Source organism: Phyllobates terribilis, unplaced genomic scaffold, assembly GCF_046119375.1.
Source record: "Phyllobates terribilis strain yellow unplaced genomic scaffold, ASM4611937v1 Scaffold_11__3_contigs__length_659146591, whole genome shotgun sequence".
NCBI lineage: Eukaryota > Metazoa > Chordata > Amphibia > Anura > Dendrobatidae > Phyllobates > Phyllobates terribilis.
This window is the reverse complement of record NW_027362771.1, coordinates 468,390,812-468,414,444: the sequence shown is the minus strand read 5'-3', so window position 1 is coordinate 468,414,444 and position 23,633 is coordinate 468,390,812.

Sequence of the window (23,633 nt, the reverse complement as noted above, 5' to 3'; positions counted from 1 at the left end):
ATTCTTCAAAGGGGAGCCATCCACAGAAACCACAGCAATGGGGGATGATAAAGGTTCAGGTTTTAAATTGAGTTTTTCCACGAATCCCCCATCAATTACATTCAGTGTAGACCCGCAATCAACAAACACCCGAAATTCCATCAATTTTTCCTGAGCAATCGTGGAAGCAGCTAAAAATATACCCTTGGAATTTAAACAGGCAATACGGGCGTGACTGACCATTTTTTTTTTCTTTCTTCATACGAAGCTCACAGCCTTTAATCAAATGACCAGATTTTCCGCAATAGAAACACAAGCCTTCCGAAAAACGACGGTCTTTTTCTTGAGAGCGAGGTGCCACCGATCCAATCTCCATCGGTTCACCACTGTTAGTACACACATTATCATAACCAGAAACTGACATAGCAGAGGATTTGCTCTCATTAACCCTAGCACGCAGTCTTCTATCCACCCGTATAGCTAATTGCATAGCCTGTTGCAAATCCTCAGGTGTAGGATAAGCAATTAGCAGGTCTTTAACCCTTTCACTGAGCCCAGCAAGAAATAGACTTTTCAGAGCAGAATCGTTCCACCCTGTTTGAGTGGACCAACGACGAAAATGTGTACAATATTTTTCCACATTACCCGATCCTTGTTTTAAACGTCTCAACTCAGTCTCAGCTGATGCGACACGGTCAGGATCATCATATAATAGTCCCAAAGCAGAAAAAAAACTATCCACTGATCTGAAGCATGAATCACTAGGTTGCAAAGAAAAGGCCCACTCCTGAGGCTCTTTGCGCAAAAGTGACATTATGAACCCTACGCGCTGGGATTCATCCCCAGAGGACTTAGGTCTCAAACGAAAATACAATAAGCAAGCATTTTTAAATGAAAAAAATTCTCGGTGTTCACCAAAAAATAAATCCGGCAAACATACCTTAGGCTCCAAGAAATGTGCTCCAGGACAGTTACTCACGTGCTGACGGAGCTCGGCCACCTCCAGAGAGAGTCCCTGCAGGCGATGAGCCAAATCCTGAACCGACACCATGATGGAACAGAAAAATCTTTCCTTAGAGAATTTGCTGGCTGGACTTACTGTTATGTTCTGCTACCAAAGCTAAGGAAAGAGAGGAGATCTGTCCCTACTATAGGACTCAGCTGAATCCCTACGATGTAACAGGGAACCTGATCCTGCGATCAGACCTGCTAAAGTCCTAATCTAGTCTGTACGGAGACCTATAGATGTGGGGAGGGAATCCCTACAAGTACTAAGGACTGGGAGGAATATGGGACACCTCCTAACAGAAATAGTAGCAGACAGACGAACAAACAAAATAGATAGAACATAGAGGTCCGTAGACCAAGCAAACTAACAGAGTTAGATACAGAGCACAGGCTAGCTAGAAAGTAGATATACAATGAAGTCCAGCAAAGCCAGAAGGGCGGAGCAGGACTAAATAGGCCAACAAGGTCATGTGACCAGCAAAGGAAAAAAAACCTAACAGCAAGGTTCTAACAACAGGCTGATCCAACTTTGATGTAATGTCCTTAAAAAAAGTCAAAATGAGGCTCAGTATTGTGTGTGGCCTTCACGTGCCTGATGGACCTCCCTACAATGCCTGGGCATGCTACTGATGAGGTTGCGGATGGTCTCCTGTGGGATATCCACACAGACCTGGACTAAAGCATCCGCCAACTCCTGGACAGTCTGTGGTGCAACGTGATGTTGGTGGATGGAGCGAGACATGATGTCCCAGATGTGCTCAATCGGATTCAGGTCTGGGGAACGGGCGGGTCAGTCCTTTGCTTCAATGCCTTCATCTTGCAGGAACTGCTGACACACTCCAGCCACATGAGGTCTGGCATTGTCCTGCATTAGGAGGAACCCAGGGCCAACCGCATCAGCATATGGTCTCACAAGGAGTCTGAGGATCTCACCTCGGTACCTAATGGCAGTCAGGCTACCTCTGGCGAGCACATTGAGGGCTGTGCGGCCCTCCAAAGAAATGCCACCCCACACTATTACTGACCCACTGCCAAACCTGTCATGCAGAAGGATGTTGCAGGCAGCAGATCACTCTCCACGGCATCTCCAGACTCTGTGACATCTGTCATATGTGCTCAGTGTGAACCTGCTTTCATCTGTGAAGAGCACAGGGCGCACTGTGTTGGGCTATAAGCACAACCTCCATCTGTGGACATCGGGCCCTCATACCACCCTCATGGAGTTGATTTCTAACCGTTTGTGCAGACACATGCACATTTTTGGCCTGCTGGAGGTCATTTTGCAGGGCTCTGGCAGTGCTCCTCCTGTTCCTCCTTGCACAAAGGCGGAGGTAGCAGTCCTGCTGCTGGGTTGTTGCCCTCCTACGGCTCCCTCCACGTCTCCTGGAGTACTGGCCTGTCTCCTTGTAGCGCCTCCAGCCTCTGGACACTAAGTTGTCAGACACAACAAGCCTTCTTGCCACAGCTCGCATTGATGTGCCATCCTGGATGAGCTGCACTACCTGAGCAACTTCTGTGGGTTTTAGAGTCCGTCTCATGCTACTGTAAGGTGACCCAGCGAGGTAGTCGTGGGCGAGCTGTAGCCCCCTCTCGCTATGGCACCCTACAGACAATACGTGTCCTCCCTCTGAAGTGTGGCTGTGTATGTAGTGCTCTTCACTTACTTCAAGCCATCCGATCGCGGCTGTCTCCAGGCAATTTTCTTCTGGGACCAGGGCACCAATAATTTCAGAGGACACGAGGTTCTTAACCAGAACTTGGACTTTACTTTGGGAAGAGGAATATATACAATATTTACAGTCAGATATAATGGATAAGGCCCGACAGGCAATCATCTCTCTCACAGGCGCTGTTAACTGCTTCAGCCCTGGTTCCCTCTTTAAGCGGAGCATCTCTGTGGATATAATCCCTGGCCCAAGAGACTCCTCTGTATTTACAGTGACCTGGATCCGATATCTCTCCCCCACGTCTTAGCCTGGAGTCCTATTTAGCTTCCTCTGCTTCCTGCAGACTAGAAGTGCCCCGTGTCCTCACTACGCTTTGATGAGTTTCTCCGGCGGGCTGACAGGACTCGTACTCTTGTATGGGTAGACTTGCACACTGGGATCCCACTGTCTGAGGGTACGGAGCTCCCGTCTACCCTAGCAGCCACTATAATCAGGCTGTCTGAACAACTTGCGGTCTCAACTCGTACTGAAGAATCACTTCCTAATTCTGGAAACTAAACAGAGACTTTCCTAATATGCCCACCCTCAGTGAGCTGTCATCACAGAACTTTAACCCATCACTGTCTATAACTTTGCTGGCAGACTCAACCTGACATCTGCACCCAGAACAGTGGCATCTTGTGGCTGTTTTCAGGTACTACAGCCCAGAAGGAATTATACCAGGAATAAGCTTTATATCTCTCTGGGCTTGATAAGGGCACTAAGTTCCCCCTCTACTCTACTAACTGGACCACTAAAGCTAACCCCCTTAGCTTGGTCTACCACAGAGAGGGAGGTCTGACCTCAGGGACACTTCCTTTAACTATCTCAGTACCAAGGGAAGGCTACGCCCTTCCCCACTATTACACTACCACGAGTGTGAAAGCACAACCAATATTCAAAAGTGACCAAAACATCAGCAAGAAAGCATTGGTACTGAGATGTGGTCTGTGGTCCCCACTCCTTTATTGAGGGTGTCTTGATAATTGCCAATAATTTCCATCTATTGTCGATTCCATTTGCACAACAGCATGAGAAATTGATTGTCAATCAGTGTTGCTTTCTAAGTGGACAGTTTGATTTCACAGAAGTTTGATTTACTTCGAGTTATATTCTGTTAAGTGTTCCCTTTATTATTTTGAGCAGTGTATTACAGTAAGTAGAGAAAATAAAGAACGACATGTTAAATTTAAATGCCCAATCAATATTCAATGAAGCTACGCTGATGCCAGAAATGCCTGGCAGTGATTTATTATACTATCTTAATTAGCAACGCATGTACCATTTGCTGAGTGCTGGTCTGACAAAAAAAAGTTGGGTGATTGGATAGAATAGTTGATGTTTAATGATAACTGAATATATTCAAGTGTAATTGAAATCTACTAGAATTTTACTAAAATCCGTATTCACCAAAATGCGGATTTTTTAGTAATTTACTTCTACTCGATTGCAGCAAAATTAATTTTTCTGACCCATAAATGGCCATCAAAAGATTAAAAAACAAAAAAAAATCATTATACTCATCTCATCACACGGATGCTTCCCACCATCACCCGTTGATCTTCGCCACATATTGTTACCACAGCCACTCATGTTGAAATCCCTGGGCCTTTCATGTTAGGGACTTTCGGCTATTATAATAAGAAGATACTGTGAGGAGCGGACAGGCGACAGTGAGGAGCAGAAAAGCCAGAGTGGTAAAGTGTGTATAAGGATTTTTTTTGTCTTTTATATCTTACATTTATTTTGCTATGGGGTCTTGAGAGACCCCAGAACATATTAAGGGATCTTACATTTGCAGAGAATTAACTCTTTTATCAATCTTTTTCTGAACTACTCAGCTGATTTATGATCCCAGAAAACATCAAAATGAAAGAGTCTGTAAAAGCCAAACAGTACAACATTTTCAACAAAACCCATTCGCAAAGATTATTTTTTAGCCCCAAATATATGCTTTTAAGTTAAAAAAAAATATGTCCCCAAGTGTATTGCCAGAAAACCCCAGGACAAACTGATATGACAATGCACAAAGTAGAAATTCATAATATCTAAAAAAAATCTCTATAACATTAAAGTTATAAAATAACTATATTTGCTTTTTATATTAAAATATTGAAGCAAACAACATTAGGTATAAAAATATAATGAAACTTAAAGTAACTCCTCTTAGCTGCTAAATTGATGGGAAATGGAAACTATTTCCGATATAATAGGATCATTTAGCTAAAAGATAAAACTATGCTCTAATCATCACAAGCTTAAAACTTTAAAACATGCATGTAAATGCTATTCTATATTTGGGCATCCAAGTCCAAAGGGACAAAGGCTGACTACCAATGAAATGTGTGAAAACTTCATTGAAAAAATTAACACTCCAGGAGAGAACACATTAACACTTGGTCATAAACTAATGCACTATGTAGGCGACACTATACCTATTTGCACCTGTATTTAATGTATTTAATGTATTTGGTGGAATGTAGGATACAAGCCAATGATAGACTCTTTGCAAAACTCTCATGATAGTCAGAATGCTTTTTGGTCAATAATACATTGTCTTTGCTTTAATCAATATTAAAATTTTGTCTAATGACAGTTTTGATTTTTTTATGCCAACTACAACAATAGTGACATCTTCACTTGGAATATTCTTGGATTTTAATATGTTTTGTTGAGTATGAAAAGATCAAACCATCCTAATTAACTGATACAATTCCTTATCATTATTGGAGTATGTCACCTTTTCCTTCCATTTTCCTTCTCTGTTCTTGACCAGCAGGTTTCAAAATGGCATCTCCATCGATGTCTTTGATACATATATTGAATGTCACACTTTCATTGACCTGTTAAAGTCTAGGTCTAGAAGGTGGAGCTTCCATATTGGCACTTGTAAGAAGTCTTTATGCTTGTTAAACTTGCTTAGTGACAAAATAGATTAGGACAGGTGGAGAAGACAAAATCATACCATCTGGTGAAATCCGGACCCACCTGACCACAGAATAGACTAATTACAGTGGTAATTGTTAAGTCATTGTTACTAATCTAAGATAGGAACCTTTCCACATTATTGATTTTTTTCCTAAAATTAGTTCAGCTTTATGTTTTCCTATTTATTTGGAATAATATAGATCATTTTTTAATTGATTATTTTCTGATTTTTGGAACCAACATGCAGTATTTTTTCAAACTTACAATATAATTTTATACTGTAGCCAAAGGCAATCATAGACTAATCATAGACTAAGTTTTCTTGCTTACATAAATAATATATGAAAATTTTTTATAACTTTCTATATATTAAAATATTAAAATACTGAATTAAGGAGTTAAAAGAAAGAATAAATATGGATTGACAGGCAAAAAAGAATTATCTTAAAAAAGGAAAGCGTTGGATGACAGTCTGTATGAAAGTGTATATAAAGACTTTACATTTTCCAGTAATTGTTTAGGGCACTGAATTAATGAATCTTGGCTGGGAGTCTTCATTTGAAATTATTTCAGTCATGTCTGCAGCTAGGCTGCTTTGGAAAGCCCGTTGTCTGAATCTGTAGAGAAGGCCTTGAACCCTGCCATTCAATTCCTTTCAGCCCATCAGCTGAGTGTAATTGCCAGAAAGAACACCAGACCGCTAAGCCTGATTGTTCGTCAACCTCCTTTGAGGTTGAACACCATGAAAAGCGAAAGGAAAAAAGGAAGCCAGTCTTTTGATGTTGTATTTCTTTATCTCCTCCTTTTTTTGTATTCCCACTCCCACTCTGAGAATGACACATTTCTTTATATGGCTTCTCCTCATCATTATAGAGACAATAATTAATAAGGCCTTTATAAAATGAGCCCTGAATTGGTGTCACCGCAAGGGTGGTCCAGACAAGCTCTGAAGTGAAACTTCGGTGGGCTTAGGCAGTGCTTGCCCTTTGCACGGGTCATCTTTAAATACCCTGACCCCAATTTTCACTCTCCTTCCCTAATGAGGTGATTCACATAAAATTAGACGAAATGGTAGACAAAGTGGGAAACGTGTGGTTGACACCACACTAGTCAAAATCCATTATTTTCATTGTGCCTGTGACATCACAGCTGTGTATGTTCTCAAAGACATAAGATCTTTTTTTATTTTGTTTCAGGCACAAGTTTTATATAATTACTTTCACAAACTCACACTTGTTGCCTGGTATTTATTCAGAAGTACAGGCCAATGACCAGTTACATGGCCCTCGTACGGCTACTCAAGCAAACTTCTCTTGCAAGGCCTTGCTTTATTTCTTTGAATTTAATGGTCATTGAATTAATTTGAGTGAAGATATCTAGCCATCATGCATTATAACTCTAATTTCAATTTACTGATGAATCATTTTAACATTGTTTTAAAGCAGATCTGACATTAACATGATCATGCCCACCCATGGTAGAAATGAAGGAACATTTAGGAGCCTTGAGTACTTTCTTGTTGATCTAAAACAGTGAATATAGAAATGGAGGCAACTGCTTTATGCACAATTGTCCAGCCTATTCTTAAGCTGGAGAGTTTTCCACATCAGACCATGATTGACAGCTTGAAGAGAATAGAAGCTGGTTTATCACATGTCATGATTATAGCTATTGTTTAAAAATGACTTATTTAGAAGGCTAACTCATGTATACTTAGTTCTGTCATGATGGTACATTTTTCATATATATTTTAGAAGGATGTTTTTGTGGAACAAGTTTGTAAAGAAATCATGTTTCTAATTATTTTTCAATTTAATTCCAGAAATTCAATCATTCATTTTTTAAAGAGAATCTGTCACCAGGTTTTCCCCATATAAAGTACTGTCATCACCATTATGGCCTTTTTTTACAGCATATTGGAAAGCTGTAAAAAATTCCTCAATGCCGTCTGCAGATCCCAAAAAATAACTTTTATTATGTTCACAGATGGGGCGGTCCGGTCCGATAGGCTCCTCTGGTCTTGAACCGATGCCTCCTCCTTTCTTACAATCGACATCTACTTCCCTGCTTCGTGTGGATGACACATCCTACGTTATACACACAGTGTCCCCCATTGTGCTCCTGTGCAGGTGTACTTCACTCTGCCCTGCTGAGGGCAGAGCAAAGTACTGTAGTGTGAATGTGCAATGTGCATGCTTTACTTCTGGGTCATCGGCGCTCTTGGGCCTTTCCCAGCTCATGCACACTACAATGCTTTGCGCTGCACTCGGCAGTGCATAAAGAAGCACGCCTGCGTGGAAGTGTGATGAGGACACTGGCTGTATGACTTTGGATGCGTCATCCACATGAAGCAGGAAAGGAGGACAGCAAGCACAAGAAGAGAGGAGGTGCTGGGTCAAGACCAGAGATGTCCATCAGACCGAATTACCCCATATGTGAAAATAATAAAAGGTCTTTTTTGGCATCTGCAGAGGAAATTGGGGACTTTTTTTACAGCATTCCACTAGGACTAAGCGCGTGTTTGAAACGCATAGGTAAATGCTATAATAATCAATTGGATTTCATCTGGAATGTACTTTTAATTATGCTGCATTAAAGATTGGACAAATTTTTTTTTTATCCCAAAAAATGTCTGGAATTACTAAACATAGTCTAGTTCTTCTGGTATATTCTTGTGGCAATGGCAGTGTTCAGTATTACCACTGCAGAAATAACCTTATATTCATTCCTGTAAGAATCTAACAGGTTGCGTATTTGTTGTACACATTCATTTCCTTCCGAATATAAAGAAATAGAAGAATTCTTTGCAAAGAGCCTGGGCAGAGAAATGACATAGGAAGAAAATAGAGCTGGCTCCAGAAAGCGCAGTAAATAAAATGCAATAACATACCATACATTATCTCAGTATGACTCCATTTTATCGTGTTCTCTGTGCGTGTTGGAAGTATCAGGGCAGTAATAATGGTGCACATTCTGTTAAACCTCTGTACAAATGTATGGCAAATGGTCTATATTTGTCAGAAATAGTGAAAAAAAAATGTTGCAATGTTCCATATTTGGCTCATTGGGACAATATAAACCTGACAGCAACAACTATTCTGTCTCTCTCCAGCATTTTATGATTACCGTTACTCTGTCGGCTGCTGTCTTTTATAAATCTGCTGTTATTCAGCCAGTGACCATAAGCAAATGAACTGCACAAAGGGGAAATGTACAATTGGGGAGCAAAATATTAAAGTATAGGTTAAAGAAATGTACAGTACACATAGTTGAAAATAAGTGCAGGTAAAAGACAATAAAATACTGGCAGACCACAACTCAAATAAATAACATCCAGTTTGGAATAGGAGACATGCATTAAATATAAATAAGTTCAGAAAATTTAACTTATCTGGTCCAGAATGATGCATTCAAAATTCCTAAATCTCCTGTACATTTTCCAGTAATGTTTTTTTTTTATTATTCTTTAATAAGTATGGCAAGTATATAAATGTTCCACCCACTAGGACACATTTCCATTAGCTAAAAGATTACTTCTCACATCAGAGACATAGAAGTCCACCCATAAGCACTCGTTACATTCCATAATGAGAAGTATTTGGATCATCTCATTAAAAATCACAGCAAAAATACATCCCTTGGGCAAATAAATATGTACTGTAGATTTCTTCTTCCACAAAAACAAACTAGAATCATAAAAACTAGAGATGAGCAGATTGATTGCCTGTTAATCCACTTCCAGACAAATTTCATAAAATTTACAAGTTCCAGCGAATTTTAAAATTTTGCTATTCAATTCACGTAGATAGACAAAATAAACGTTTGGGGCATTTCGCACATTGCTGGAAACTGGATTAGTCAGCGAGCAGGGTCATGAGCCCAATCAGCTGAGCCCATAATGCACTGCAGCTATCACATCACATGGCCTATCACAGCCAATCAGGGTTACTATTGCTGTCAAAGGAAAACAGCGGCCATTTTAGGATTTTACAGCCTATGGATAGGAGGTCAAAGTGCACAGCTTATTATTGCAGATAGGAATAGAAAGGCCTAAATCTTATTTTGGTGTACTACTGCATCACGGAAGGACATTAAAAATGAGGGAAGTAGAGTTAAGTCCATATATATTTGGACAAAGACAACATTTTTCTAATTTTGGTTCTAGACATTACCACAATGAATTTTAAACAAAACAATTCAGATGCAGTTGAAGTTCAGACTTTCAGCTTTCATTTGAGGGTATCCACATTAAAATTGGATGAAGGGTTTTGGAGTTTCAGCTCCTTAAGATGTGCCACCCTGTTTTTAAAGGGACCAAAAGTAATTGGACAGATTAAATAATTGTAAATAAAATGTTCATTTCTAGTACTTGGTTGAAAACCCTTTGTTGGCAATGACTGCCTGAAGTCTTGAACTCATGGACATCACCAGACGCTGTGTTTACTCCTTTTTGATTCTCTGCCAGGCCTTCACTGTGGTGGTCTTGAGTTGCTGTTTGTTTGTGGGCCTTTCTGTCTGAAGTTTAGTCTTGAACAAGTGAAATGCATGCTCAATTGGGTTGAGATCAGGTGACTGACTTGGCCATTCAAGAATATTCCACTTCTTTGCTTTAATAAACTCTGGGTTGCTTTGGCTTTATGTTTTGGGTCATTGTCCATCTGTGGTATGAAATGACGACCAATCAGTTTGGCTGCATTTGGCTGGATCTGAGCACACAGTATGGCTCTGAATATATCAGAATTCTTTCGGCTGCTTCTGTCCAGTGTCACATCATCAATAAACAGTAGTGACCCAGTGTCACTGGCAGCCATGCATGCCCAAGCCATCACACTGCCTCCGCCATGTTTTACAGATGGTGTGGTATGCTTTGGATCATGGGCTGTACCACGCCTTCACCATACTTTTCTCTTTCCATCATTCTGGTAGAGGTTGATCTTGGTTTCATCTGTCCAAAGAATGTTCTTCCAGAACTGTGCTGATATTTTTAGATGTTTTTTAGCAAAGTCCAGTCTAGCCTTTTTCTTCTTGATGCTTATGAGTGGCTTGCACCGTGCAGTGAACCCTCTGTAGTTACTTTCATGCAGTCTTCTCTTTATGGTAGATTTGGATATTGATACGCCTACCTCCTGGAGAGTGTTGTTCACTTGGTTGGCTGTTGTGAAGGGGTTTCTCTTCACCATGGAGATTATTCTGCGATCATCCACCACTGTTGACTTCCGTGGGGGCCCAGTTCTTTTTGCATTGATGAGTTCACCAGTGCTTTCTTTCTTTCTCAGGATGTACAAACTGTAGATTTTGCCACTCCTAATATTGTAGCAATTTCTCGGATGTTTTTTTTCTGTTTTTGCAGCTTAAGGATGGCTTGTTTCACCTGCATGGAGAGATCCTTTGACAGCATGTTTACTTCACACCAAAACCTTCCAAATGCAAGCACCACACCTCAAATCAACTCCAGGCCTTTTATCTGCTTAATTGAGAATGACATAACGAAGGGATTGGCCACACCTGTCCATGAAATAGCCTTGGAGTCAATTGTCCAATTACTTTTGGTCCCTTTAAAAACAGGGTGGCACATGTTAAGGAGCTGAAACTCCTAAACCCTTCATCCAATTTTAATGTGGATAGCCTCAAATGAAAGCTGAAAGTCTGAACTTTAACTGCATCTGAATTGCTTTGTTTAAAATTCATTGTGGTAATGTCTAGAACCAAAATTAGAAAAATGTTGTCTCTGTCCAAATATATATGGACCTAACTGTAATCTCAATCTGTGAATAAAAATACAAAGATTCAAGTGATAGCAAGGCGCAGGACCTACATAGTCAGTGTGACTGTAAATTTATTAATCTATGATATAATAAAACCATTTTTTTTATTATTCATGCATTGCAAACAAGGAGGGCAGTTTAACACTCATCTGTCCTAATTTTTTCACTGAAGAAAAAATTGAAATAAAGGCTTGTGTAAGAGAAAGTTTTCTTCCTAGCTTGTAAGATGGACAAAGCCATAAGAAATATGTTTTGCATTTATTTTGCCTCTTTTTGTAAAGGTTTTGTTTAAAAGACAAAAGATAAATCTCCATATTACAGAAATTAAAATGGATTGACTACCTCACACAGTATAGGAGTTGTGAAAGAAATGTAAGTTTTTTGCATACTTACTTGTAATAGTCCAATATTACAACCCTTACACATCACTTGAATACAGGTATCTGTTGCAGATGCTGACATTTGAGCTGTAAACCTACGTGGGTGGCGTTAATCTTTTAAAAAAAGACATTTTTTAATTTTTGAAAACCTGTTCAACAGTAGAGATGAGCGGTGTTCGACTCGAACTGTTCGCCAATCTCAAATTCGAGCTGTTTTGGGCGGTGTTCGAGCCGTTCGGCGAACACGAACGATTTGAAAAAAATTCGGCTGTTCGACGTTATGTTCGATAACTGTTCGTGCACCAAAATCATAACTGGATTTTTTCTCAGTAATGCTGAAAATTAATTTTAACCCTCCGTCACATACAATATCGGTTCTAACGAGTTCACATACAATGTGACTGTCAGGCGCAGGCTAGATAAATACCTATAATATCAAATGTTTGCAATTTCAGTGCTCTAAAAGTGATCAGTGACCTTCATAGGGATGTAATAAAAGAGACTACACATAATCAGGTGCAAAAAAACCCCATTTACTTAACATAAAACTAATTACTCTGAAATACAAACATTTCAAAACTCCCACCAAATAAAAGAGATGTGCCTGTCAGGCCTATTGTATGTGACGGAGGGTTAATACGCAGTTTGAGTGTACAGCGGGGCGGGGGGAGGGGCAGGGGATGGATCTCTTCAGGAATAATGAAGATCTCCATTTTTTTTTCTTTCCCGCATTTACAGTGGGGAGGTGCAGTCTGTCAGCCTATCAGCAGCGCACACATGGAGTGAACTGCTTTTTTTCACACAAGCAAGGGCATGTGTCATTGGCAGTGTATGTCACATGTCCTTGCCCTATAAGACCCAGCCATTTTCCCCATCGCCACCATTTTCTCACTGCTGCAGCTGCGTGTTAGACGGCACCGCTGTTGCTGTGTGCGCTATACTTTGTTAATTTCAAGCCAATTTTCGCACAAATCTACAGATAGCTTGGGAGTAGGGAAGAGTGGTGATTGCAGTCCTTTTAAGGACTAGGTTACATCATTTCCTATGACTTTTATCAGGCTGGTCTGTGCTCTTAAATAGATAGGTTGGGAGTAAAGACTAATTGTAATTGCAGTCCTTTTCAGGGCTAGGTTACATCAGTTCCTATCACTTTTTGCCAGGCAGGTCTGTGCCAGTGCTGTGCAAGTTTTTTTCACAGCATTTGGGTAAATCTAGCAAAGCAAATCCTTTTTGGCCTATTGCAGAGTGTGTTAGTCAGTGGAGTAGCCTATCTGTGTTGCAAGCTACACCACCTGTGTATAGAATACCAATTTTTTTACTGCACCTAGTGAAGTAAAACCTTTTGGGCATAGCATCATTCTATTAGTCCATCTATACTAACCTCCACCAGGTTGCAAATTAAAAATAATTTTTTTCTGCATCTAGCTCTGAAAAAATATTTAGGCTTCTAGCAGTGTGTGGGACTTGGTCTAGTAGTCCATCTATACTGACCTCCATCAGGTTGCAAATTCAATATAATTTTTTCTGCATCTAGCTCTGAAAAAATATTTAGGCTTCTAGCAGTGTGTGGGACTTGGTCTCGTAGTCCATCTATACTGACCTCCATAAGGTTGCAAATTCAAAATATTTTTTTTCTGCATCTAGCTCTGAAAAAATATTTAGGCTTCTAGCAGTGTGTGTGACTTGGTCTATTAGTCCATCTATACTGACCTCCATCAGGTTGCAAATTCAATATAATTTTTTTCTGCATCTAGCTCTGAAAAAATATTTAGGCTTCTAGCAGTGTGTGGGACTTGGTCTATTAGTCCATCTATACTGACCTCCATCAGGTTGCAAATTCAATATAATTTTTTTCTGCATCTAGCTCTGAAAAAATATTTAGGCTTCTAGCAGTGTGTGGGACTTGTTCTATTAGTCCATGTATACTAACCTCCACCAGGTTGCAAATTAAAAATATTTTTTTTCTGCATCTAGCTCTGAAAAAATATTTAGGCTTCTAGCAGTGTGTGGAACTTGGTCTATTAGTCCATCTATACTGACCTCCATCAGGTTGCAAATTCAATATAATTTTTTTCTGCATCTAGCTCTGAAAAAATATTTAGGCTTCTAGCAGTATGTGGGACTTGTTCTATTAGTCCATTTATACTAACCTCCACCAGATTGCAAAGTAAAAATAATTTTTTTCTGCATCTAGCTCTGAAAAAATATTTAGGCTTCTAGCAGTGTGTGGGACTTGGTCTATTAGTCCATCTATACTGACCTCCATCAGGTTGCAAATTCAATATATTTTTTTTCTGCATCTAGCTCTGAAAAAATATTTAGGCTTCGAGCAGTGTGTGGGACTTGTTCCATTAGTCCATCTATACTAACCTCCACCAGGTTGCAAATTAAAAATAATTTTTTTCTGCATCTAGCTCTGAAAAAATATTTAGTCTTCTAGCAGTGTGTGGGACTTGTTCTATTAGTCTATCTATACTAACCTCCACCAGGTTGCAAATTAAAAACAAGTTTTTTCTGCATCTAGCTCTGAAAAAATATTTAGGCTTCTAGCAGTGTGTAGGACTTGGTCTATTAGTCCATCTATACTGACCTCCATCAGGTTGCAAATCCAATATAATTTTTTTCTGCATCTAGCTCTGAAAAAATATTTAAGCTTCTAGCAGTGTGTGGGACTTGGTCTATTAGTCCATCTATACTGACCTCCACCAGGTTGCAAATTAAAAATATTTTTTTTCTGCATCTAACCCAGCCAATACTTTTGGCCTAATACCACAGTTTGGCCACTCAGCTCTGCTTGGTTCCCATCCATTGTTTTTTTGTGCAAACAACTCCAGAGTTGTGAATTATTTAACCACCAAAATAAGTGGAAAAAGGCCTGCTGCTGGTGGAAAGGGGAATAGGCATGCTGGGAAGGGGAAAAAAGGTTGTGTCCGTGGAGTAGGTGTTAAAGCAACAGTAACATCTGCAGAAGAAAGACCATCTTCCAGCCAAACTAAAATGTCTACTTCTTTTAGCAGACAATGTGATAAGATCCCTTTCTTACGGCCGCACCAATCGATACAAATTCCAGATGAGGCAGAAAAACAACAGGTGCTTCAACGGATATCAAGTGCTCCTTTAAGTGGGCTCTCCTCCACCTCAACTTCATCATCACAAATACTCCAGTCCTCAGAGGTGTCACCCCAATCGTATTTGCTTCCTCACAGCTCCCAAGTCTCCAGCTGCCCGTCTGAGTATGGGGTAGAACAGATGGTTGAGTCTGCAGAGCTGTTTACTCATACTATAGCCTGGGAATCAGAGGTCGGCTCCAGAGCTTCTGTGAATCCAGATGAGGAAATGATCTGCACTGATGCCCAGAATCTTTATGAGTCGGATCCAGGACCAGACGCAGAAGGTTTTGACCATAATGTAGACCCTCGTTCCCAAACTGTAACTCCTGTTGGTGGAGACAATGAGGAAGACGATGATGAGACTCAAATATCTGATTGGAGCGACAACTTTAGTTTTTTGTCAGGGCAGGAACAGGTTGGCTCTGAGGACGACGGGTGTGATAACACACAGGGTGATGATGATGAGGTTGGAGATCCCACTTACTGTCAACCCACAGTCAGCCAAGAGATGAGGTCAGCAGAGGAGGTGGAGGAGGATGCTAGTGACGATGAGGTCAGGTTGCGCCTTCCTGGACAGAGACGTAGTACTGGAAGCACGTCAACAACTGCATCCTCAAACACAACTCTGCCTCTGACCACAAGTCGTGGTGGCTCTTCAGGTCGCATGGGTGCTAAGCCTTGCATAGCCTGGGCATTTTTTCAGATCGATAAAGATGACCCAACTCATGTTATCTGTAACATTTGTCAGCAAAAACTAAGTAGAAGCCAAAAAATACATAGTTTGAGTACTTCATGCATGAACCGGCATATGGATATGAAGCATAAGTTGCAGTGGGAAGCTCACTGTGCTACAATGCGGCCTAGCCGGCCGGGCCAACCGCTGTCTGCCACATCTTGTGCATCCGCGGCTTCTTTATCCTCTGTGACTGGGGGACAGCGGTCACACCTGTTTGGGACCCAGACCTGCCACCTCTTTACCCGCAACAGCCAGCGTGATTGGCAGGTCATCATTTTCTTTGGAGGTGGAAACACCAGCTGGTGTTCAGCGCTGTCTGACATCGATAGCACCTCCTTTGGATCAAGGCAACCTAACAGTTCCTCCTGCATCTTGCTCACAGACCGGCAGTTTGCCGGGGACACCCTTCTCAACCCCATCTAAGCACAAAAGCCAGCCCTCGGTCCCTCAGATGTGGACAAGTAAAAGACCATTTCCTCCTAGCCATGAGAAAGCTAAGAGGTTGAATTTCACCATCTGCAAGCTCTTGGCTACAGAAATGCTGCCTTTCCGCCTGGTGGACACAGAGGATTTTCGAGACCTTATGTCCGTCGCAGTGCCCCAGTACCTGATGCCCAGTCGGCACTACTTCTCAAAGAAAGGTGTGCCTGCGCTCCACCAGCATGTCGCACACAACATCACCGCTTCTTTGAGAAACTCTGTGTGTGGCAGGGTGCATTTCACCACAGACACTTGGACGAGTAGGCATGGACAGGGGCGTTACATGTCGCTGACTGGGCACTGGGTAACTATGGTGACAGCAGGACAAGGGGCTGCAGTCCAAGTCTTGCCATCCCCAAGAGTTGTGTGTCAATCCTCTTTATCTCAAAGTTCCTCCACTGCTTCTGCCTCCTCAACCTCCTCTCGATCCTCCACCTGCACCCAAAGCCTCTCTGGTCATGCCACAAGCTTTCTAACTGCGCAGAAGGGATCCTGCACACCTCCTTACTATGCTGGCAGCAGGGCTCAACGTCATCAGGCGGTTTTTACTTTGAAATGTCTGGGAAATGTGAGTCACACAGCTGAGGATGTGTGGTCAGCTCTGGAGAACCAGTTTCATGAATGGTTGTCTCCACTGGACCTGAAACCAGGGAAGGCCGTGTGCGACAATGCTGCAAACCAGGGTGCGGCCCTTCGCCGGGGCAATGTCACACAAGTGCCTTGTATGGCTCACGTGTTGAACCTGGTTGTCCAGCAATTTTTAGCCCACTATCCCAGACTAGATGGCCTTCTGCAGAGGGCACAGTTGCTGTGTGCTCACTTCCGCCGTTCGCATCCCACAGCTCAGCGACTTACATCTCTACAGAAGTCGTTCGGCCTGCCACTTCACCGGCTAAAATGCAATGTGCCTACCCGGTGGAATTCAACTCTGCACATGTTGCAGCGACTGTGGCAGCACCGACAAGCCCTGGTGCAATATGTTCTGACATATAGCCTGGGCCAACGAGATCCAGAGGTGGGGCAAATCACGCTAGAGGAGTGGTCTAAGATCAGGGACCTATGCACCCTTCTGCACAGTTTTGAAATGGCGACGAAGATGTTTAGTGCTGACGATGCCATTATCAGCATGACTATTCCGGTGATTTACATGCTAGAGCACATGTTAACCGGAATTCGGAGTCAGGTGGTGGCACAAGAGGAGGTGGAGGAAGTAGAGGAGGAGGAGTTGTATGCGGAAGGGCTAACATCTGCAAGGTCCAGACGGTCGGCAGCATCAAGGCGGCAGGCATGTGAGGGTGGGGGAGATGGTTTTTCCAGGGCGCATGGTAGCAGCCAAACTAGTGAGGGAGGTGCAGGAGCCCAGGAAGAAGTGGAGGATGAACTGATGGAAGACTCAACAGATGAGGGAGACATTGATCACATTTCTGTTGTGCGAGGTTGGGGGGAGAGGACAGAGGAAGGAAGCATGATTGTTACCTCGCCACCAACACAACAGGGCCTTGGTGCTCCTGGATGCGCAAGACACATGAGTGCCTTCTTGCTGCACTACCTGCAACATGACCCTCGAATTGTGAAAATTAGAAATAATCCTGACTACTGGGTTGCCACACTGTTAGATCCCCGGTACAAAAGTAAATTTGCAGAAATTATTCCTGACATAGAAAGGGATGTACGCATGCAGGAGTATCAGCAGAGACTGTTGCAGAATCTTACATGTGCTTTTCCACAAAACTCCAGTGGTGCACGTAGTGAATCTCACAGTTCCAACTTGCCAACCGTGGGACCGTCGAGTGTTCAGCACTCAAACCGTAACAGAAACACAATATCTGCTGGTAACATCAATTTTGCGGAATCATTTCACCACTTTTTTAGCCCATCCTTTGCAAGGCCACAGGAGACAAGAAGTCTGACACATAGTCAACGCCTAGAGACGATGGTACAGGAGTTTCTCCAAGTAAACATTGAAGCCATGACTGTGTCACTAGACCCTTGCTCTTTTTGGGCTTCCAATCTGGATAAATGGCCGGAGCTCGCCACTTACGCCTTGGAGATCTTGTCATGCCCCGCAGCCAGCGTTCTGTCTGAACGTGTGTTCAGCGCTGCTGGTGGTGTGCTGTCAGAAAAGCGCACGCGGCTCTCCACTGATAATGTAGACAGACTCACGTTCATAAAGATGAACAAATCATGGATCCGAAATGACTTTTCTACCCCTGTGTCATCCTGGGGAGAGTAAAAGCTTGATGATTTGTTAAAATCACCTCACCAACCATTTTAAGCTTTAAAATTACTAATCATGTTTATCTGTATGTTGGCTGGAAAATAATTTGAGCTTTGTAGCAGTGTGCAGTACTGATTCTATTAGGCCATCTATACTAAGCTCCACCAGATTTAAAATTAATAATAATTTTTAGCTGCATCTAGCCTGGAAAATAATTTTGGGGCTCCTAGATGCGCAATACACATGAGTGCCTTCTTGCTGCACTACCGGCAACATGACCCTCAGATTGTCAGAATTCGAAGTAATCCTGACTACTGGGTTGCCACACTCTTAGATCCCCCACACTCTTCGATCAACCTTTTCATTTTACTAAAGAACAAAAAAATGGTCATTTTTGAAATTATAAGCATTAGCAGGTTATTAGAAACTGAAATCAAACAGTTTTCAACTCAAAACTTTAATCTAGGTGATGTTACATTTGCACATAGGACCCCTTGTTCGAAAGGAGCTTCTGAACTCTCTCGTCCATTGAATTTGTCAGGTTTTGGATGGTTTCTGCTTCAATTGTTTTGCATGAGGACAGAATACTCTCCCAGAGCTGTTGCTTAGATGTGAACTGCCTCCCGCCATCATAGACACTCCTTTTGATGATGCTCCAGAGGTTCTCAATGGGGTTGAGGTCAGGGAAGCATGGGGGTCACACCATAAGTTTGTCCCCTTTTATGCCCATATCAGCCAGAGATGCAGATGTGTTATGTGCAGCATGAGACGGTGCATTATCATGCATGAAAATGATCTTGCTGTGGAATACACGGTTATTCTTCTTGAGCCATGGCAGGAAGTGCTGTTTGAGAAACTCCACATACATTATGGAGTTCATCTTTACCCCTTCAGGGATCCTAAAGGGGCCGACAATCTCTCTCCCCATGATTCCAGCCGAAAACATTACTCCACCTCCTCCTTGTTGGCACCGCAGCCATGTTTGCGTGGGGTGTCCATCAACCAGCCATCCTCCACTCCATCCATCTGGACCATCGAGCGTTGCATGGCACTCATCGGTGAACAAAACAGTTTTGAAGTCAGTCTTCATGTATTGTTTGGCCCACTGGAGCCGTTTCTGCTTGTGTGCAGTGGATAGAGGAGGTCGACAGGATGGCTTACGCACAGCTGCAAACCTCTGAAGGACTCTGCATCTTGTTGTTCGGGGGACGTTGGAGGCACCAGCAGCTTCAAAAACTTGTCTGCTGCTATGACAAGGCTTTCTTGCCGCTGCTCTTTTAACCTGACGTAATTGCCTGTAGGAAACAGTCCTCAATTTTCCCTTATCAACACGCACACATGTGTACTGTGAATCAGCTACATACTTCTTGATTGTGCGATGATCAGGATGAAGTGTCTTGGCAAAGTTGATTGCAGTCATGCCTTGAACTAAACACTCCACAATTTATTGCTTCTCAGCAGCCGACACATCCTCTTTCTTTCCCATTTTGGCAGAAAATGTAGGCTGCTTAATAATGTCTGACAGCCTTCTTAAGTAGTCTTGCCTTTCATTGGACACACCTGCCAAACTAATTAGCACAGATGTCTGCAATTGCTTACAGTGATATAAAGAGCCCTGGCACACATCACCATCAATGAGTTTAACTGACAAACAAATTCTTCCCTTATCACTCCTAAACACTTTTTGCATAATAATTTGGAACACAGTGTACATGTGCTTTTCCACAAAACACCAGTGGTTCTCATAGTGAATGTAACATACCTGGCGGCGTCCTTGCATAGTGGTCCATCTCCCACTGTGCAAGAGCGCGCACTTGATCTCCAGTCCAGACTGCCACTTTGGCTTCTTTCCATGTTGTCTGCTTTGCTCTTGCTGTTTAGGGCAACGCCCGCCGAACTTCCTGATTCTTGTAGCTGCTGCAGACACACCCCTAATGCTTCCTCAGCCTATTGCTGTCTGTCACCTTGTATTTAACCCAGCTTCTCCCTGGAATCCATGCCTGAGCATTGTGTTCTGTCAGTTGGCTTCTGGTCGCTGACATGCCAGGTCCCGTCTATGTTTCCTGCCTATCGGTGTCAGTTCCCGTGTCTGAACTGTGTCCTGTCTGTGCACTCTAGCCAGATGTCTGTCTGCCTTCCTGAGGCTGTATTTCCAGGCCTGTCTGAACACGCTCCTAGCCTGTTTGTCTCGCCCTCTGGGGGCCGCATACCCAGACTCGCTCCTGTTTTGTTGCAGTAACTGTTCTTGTCTGAACTGTCTCCTAGTTTCTTATCTGTTTTGTCTTTATGTCCTTTTGTTCCCTTTTTCTGGAGTGTCTGAACCAGCACTTGGCTTTACCTAGGCTCGTTCTTGCATTTTGTTGCAGTAACTGTTCTTATCTGAACTGTCTCCTAGTTTTTTATCTGTTTTGCCTTTATGTTCGTTTGCTCCCTTTTTCTGTAGTGTCTGAACCTGCACCTAACTCCTTCTCGTTGTCGCTGTACTTCCGTTTGTGAGTTGGAGTCCTCTCGCTACTTCTTTGCAAGTATCTAGTGTGTATCTGGTTCTGCCTTTCTTTCTGTTCCGTGTGAACAGAGCCCTGTCCCCTCTGCTTTGTCTTTGTTTAAATCTTCGGCGATTTATCTCAGCCCTGTCCACCGGGTCTGCGGTTTCGCTCTGCTCAGCCTTGTCTACCGCATCTGCGGTTTTGCTCTGCTCAGCCTTGTCCACCGCATCTGCGGTTCTGCTCTGCTCAGCCTTGTCTACCGCGTCTGTGGTTCTGCTCTGCTCAGCCTTGTCTACCGCGTCTGCGGTTTTGCTCTGCTCAGCCTTGTCCACCGCGTCTGCGGTTCTGCTCTGCTCAGCCTTGTCTCCCACGTCTGCGGTTCTGCTCTGCTCAGCCTTGTCTACCGCGTCTGCGGTTCCGCTCTGCTCTGACCCTTTGCTCGCTGCTTCGGCAGTCTCTCTCTGCTCTGACCCTTTGCTCGCTGCTTTGGCAGTCTCACTCTGCTCTGACCCTTTGCTCGCTGCTCCAGCAGTCTCGCTCTGCACTGACCCTTTGCTCACTGCTCCGGCAGTCTCGCTCTGCTCTGACACTTTGCTCGCTGCTCCAGCAGTCTCGCTCTGCTCTGACCCTTTGCTCACTGCTCCGGCAGTCTCGCTCTGCTCTGACCCTTTGCTCGCTGCTCCGGCAGTCTAGCTCTGCTCTGACCCTTTGCTCGCTGCTTCGGCAGTCTCGTCCTGCTCCTCTCTCGCTCACCGCTCCAGGCGGTCTCATCTTGTTCTGCTCTTGCTCGAAGCTCTGGCCGGCCTCACTCTGCTGTTTGTCCACTGCATCTGCTGTTCTGTTCCTGAGTCCCAGTCTGTACTGGGTCCTATTCACTCGGTGCTCCAACCTGTTGTACCTGCCAGTACCTCCCTGCCTGCATACCAGTCGTGCTTACCAGCATCCGCCAGTCTGCATACCAGCCGTGTCTGCCTATACCCAGCAGTCTGTGTGCCAGCCTAACCTGCCTGTTCCTGTATTCCCCTGTGTGGGTCAACAGCCGTGTCCGGGGTCTGTCCTGGAGTAGCACCTGTTCCCTCTGCTCGGTTCCTCCCTGGTGCACTGGCGTCGTATGCCGTCGTGCGACCCAGGTCGGATTGGGTGGATACTTAGTTACGCCCCTCCAGGCATTCACTCTCTGTCACGGTCCAGTGGAATCACTACATATACACGCACACACCACTCAGCCCGGGCGTGTGCATTACAGTGAATCTTACTGTTCTAACTTGCCAACCGTGGTCTGTATGGAGTTGTTCAATAAAGGGCCCAAAATTAAGATAACATAGACGGGAGAGGTCTCTATGAATAGGAATTCCTAAGTATTTGATACTCTGTGAGGGCCTGGAAAAGGGAAAGTTGGACTGGATGGAATCCTGTATGGATTTGGGGAGGGAGACATCGAGGGCCTCAGACTTCGCTGCATTGATTTTAAAATTTGAGCATGTAACAAAGTGATCTATTTCAGCCATAACAGCAGGGATGGATATATATGATTGAGTGATATATACTAGGACATCATCAGCAAATGCAGAGCACTTGTACTCGGTGCCTCCCACCTCAATCTACCTAATATTAGGGTTATGGCGAATTGATGAGAGCAGGTGCTCCGTCACTAGGATGCATAAGAGAGGGGACAGAGGACATCCCTGCCTTGTCCCATTGGTGATTATGAAAGGTGATGAAAATGTTCTGACGCGCCCCCTGGGCCTTGGGACACGCGGAGCCGGACCCTTTTTGGTGGATGCTGGGGGTTGTAGTCTCCGTGGCAGCGACCCGGTTCCGTGGCTCAGGGCGGTCAAACCAGTGGCGGAACTATTTATGTGGTTTTGATGTTTAAATGTCCGACTACGCCACCTGTGGATTGCAGTCAGAGTGAACCGCCGCTGCAGGGCAGACCGCTGAGGTTGGTGTTGTGGGTGCAACAGAGCGTAGTATAACTCCCAACGGGAGGAGTATAGCCTCAGGGCAGTGTATGCGGAGGATGGGGTTGATGGTTCAGGGCAGCAGCAGTAACGACACGGAGTCAGTGATGCAGTCCAGGGCCTTTACTCACAGTTCTTATAATCCAGACCACTTCTGCAGGTAACGGCTGCCCACGTCGTACTGTGCTCACCAGGTGAGGGACTCAGACAACTCCCACATAACTTTGGAGCACTTCACAGGACCCCCTTTGTGTGTCCTTTGTCTGGCCTTTCTTACCAATGCTTCTGTCCGGCTGCCTCGGGCCTCCTCTTGGTAAACTTGGCGCCAGTTTTCCTGACCCTATGTGGTGCTTTCCTAGCGGGTGTAGCGAGGGGCTGCGCCACATAAAATGTCACAGCCTCCGGTTTCTAGCTGAGGGTAGTTTCCCGCCTCCACTAGTTTCGGGGACCGGTCTCCCCCTTTAGCCTGACCCCTCCACGCAGGTGTATTCGGGCGTGCGGTGGCGACTCGCCCGTCCGCACCCCTGGGATCCCTTCGTTCCTCGTTCCTGGAGCCTTCTCCGCTCCTCTTCCTTCCTTCTCCCTCTTCCAGGCCTGGGCCTCTGTTACTAGGCCCGCCTCCGGAGCAGAGCTCATGCAGAGCCCCTGCTCCCTGTCACTTCTGCTCAGACTTCTCTGCACTGAACTAAGATAGTGCTCATCTTTTATACTCCATTCTCAATGCACCCAGGAACTGCTTCCTCCCTGCTCCTGCACTACAGGGTTCCCCTTCCTCGGTGTTCCCTCCCCCCACTCCAGCCAGGGACAGGGACTTTCGTGCCCATCTCAGGGGCATATTGGTCGCCCTGCCCCATGGCAATGTGGTGTAATGCATGC